This window comes from Babylonia areolata, chromosome 5 (genome assembly GCF_041734735.1).
Source record: "Babylonia areolata isolate BAREFJ2019XMU chromosome 5, ASM4173473v1, whole genome shotgun sequence".
Taxonomy (NCBI): domain Eukaryota; kingdom Metazoa; phylum Mollusca; class Gastropoda; order Neogastropoda; family Buccinidae; genus Babylonia; species Babylonia areolata.
In genome coordinates, this window is record NC_134880.1 from 21,277,246 (window position 1) to 21,279,745 (window position 2,500).

General features: G+C 38.0%; 1 protein-coding gene across 1 annotated transcript in view; it reads right to left on the reverse strand.

Moving 5' to 3' along the window:
• Window positions 1-2,500, reverse strand: part of LOC143282222 (sodium channel protein 1 brain-like) — a 74,461-nt gene that overhangs the window by 40,548 nt on the left and 31,413 nt on the right. The window lies entirely within an intron of this gene.

Below are 2,500 nucleotides of genomic sequence, written 5' to 3' on the forward strand. Positions count from 1 at the left end.
CTTTGGCTGCCAGTCAACAATACATTTCCTCAACAATGTATAACCTTGGCCAACAAATCAGTAAGTAACACATTCACCAAAGACTGATTGCACTGACACCAAATCAACGACACGTTTCACAAAAAAAGACTGATTACTTTAACACAACAACAAGACACTTCACCAAAGACAGGTTACTTTAACACAGCAACAAGACACTTCACCAAAGAGACAGGTTACTTTAACACAACAACAAATCACTTCACCAAAGGCAGGTTACTTTAACACAGCAACAAGACACTTCACCAAAAAGACAGTTACTTTAACACAGCAACAAGACACTTCACCAAAGAAAGGTTACTTTAACACAGCAACAAGACACTTCACCAAAAAGACAGTTACTTTAACACAGCAACAAGACACTTCACCAAAAAGAAAGGTTACTTTAACACAGCAACAAGACACTTCACCAAAGACAGGTTACTTTAACACAGCAACAAGACACTTCACCAAAAAGACAGTTACTTTAACACAGCAACAAGACACTTCACCAAAAAGAAAGGTTACTTTAACACAGCAACAAGACACTTCACCAAAAAGACAGTTACTTTAACACAGCAACAAGACACTTCACCAAAAAGAAAGGTTACTTTAACACAGCAACAAGACACTTCACCAAAGACAGGTTACTTTAACACAGCAACAAGACACTTCACCAAAAAGAAAGGTTACTTTAACACAGCAACAAGACACTTCACCAAAGACAGGTTACTTTAACACAGCAACAAGACACTTCACCAAAAAGAAAGGTTACTTTAACACAGCAACAAGACACTTCACCAAAAAGACAGTTACTTTAACACAGCAACAAGACACTTCACCAAAAAGAAAGGTTACTTTAACACAGCAACAAGACACTTCACCAAAAAGAAAGGTTACTTTAACACAGCAACAAGACACTTCACCAAAAAGACAGTTACTTTAACACAGCAACAAGACACTTCACCAAAAAGAAAGGTTACTTTAACACAGCAACAAGACACTTCACCAAAGACAGGTTACTTTAACACAGCAACAAGACACTTCACCAAAAAGAAAGGTTACTTTAACACAGCAACAAGACACTTCACCAAAAAGACAGTTACTTTAACACAGCAACAAGACACTTCACCAAAAAGAAAGGTTACTTTAACACAGCAACAAGACACTTCACCAAAAAGAAAGGTTACTTTAACACAGCAACAAGACACTTCACCAAAGACAGGTTACTTTAACACAGCAACAAGACACTTCACCAAAGACAGGTTACTTTAACACAGCAACAAGACACTTCACCAAAGACAGGTTACTTTAACACAGCAACAAGACACTTCACCAAAGAGACAGGTTACTTTAACACAGCAACAAGATACTTCACCAAAGACAGGTTACTTTAACACAGCAACAAGACACTTCACCAAAGAAAGGTTACTTTAACACAGCAACAAGACACTTCACCAAAGACAGGTTACTTTAACACAGCAACAAGACACTTCACCAAAAAGAAAGGTTACTTTAACACAGCAACAAGACACTTCACCAAAAAGAAAGGTTACTTTAACAGAGCAACAAGACACTTCACCAAAAAGAAAGGTTACTTTAACACAGCAACAAGACACTTCACCAAAGAGACAGGTTACTTTAACACAGCAACAAGACACTTCACCAAAGACAGGTTATTTTAACACAGCAACAAGACACTTCACCAAAGACAGGTTATTTTAACACAGCAACAAGACACTTCACCAAAGACAGGTTATTTTAACACAGCAACAAGACACTTCACCAAAGACAGGTTATTTTAACACAGCAACAAGACACTTCACCAAAGACAGGTTACTTTAACACAGCAACAAGACAGTTCACCAAAGAGGCAGGTTACTTTAACACAGCAACAAGACTCTTCACCAAAGACAGGTTACTTTAACACAGCAACAAGACACTTCACCAAAGAGACAGGTTACTTTAACACAGCAACAAGACACTTCACCAAAGGCAGGTTACTTTAACACAGCAACAAGACACTTCACCAAAAAGAAAGGTTACTTTAACACAGCAACAAGACACTTCACCAAAGACAGGTTACTTTAACACAGCAACAAGACACTTCACCAAAGACAGGTTACTTTAACACAGCAACAAGACACTTCACCAAAGACAGGTTACTTTAACACAGCAACAAGATACTTCACCAAAGACAGGTTACTTTAACACAGCAACAAGACACTTCACCAAAGACAGGTTACTTTAAATTAACACAGCAACAAGACACTTCACCAAAGACTGATTACTTTAACACAGCAACAAGACACTTCACCAAAGACAGGTTACTTTAACACAGCAACAAGACACTTCACCAAAGACAGGTTACTTTGACACAGCAACAAGACACTTCACAGGTTATTTTAACACAGCAACAAGACACTTCACCAAAGAAAGGTTACTTTAACACAGCAACAAGACTCTTCACCAAAGAAAGGTT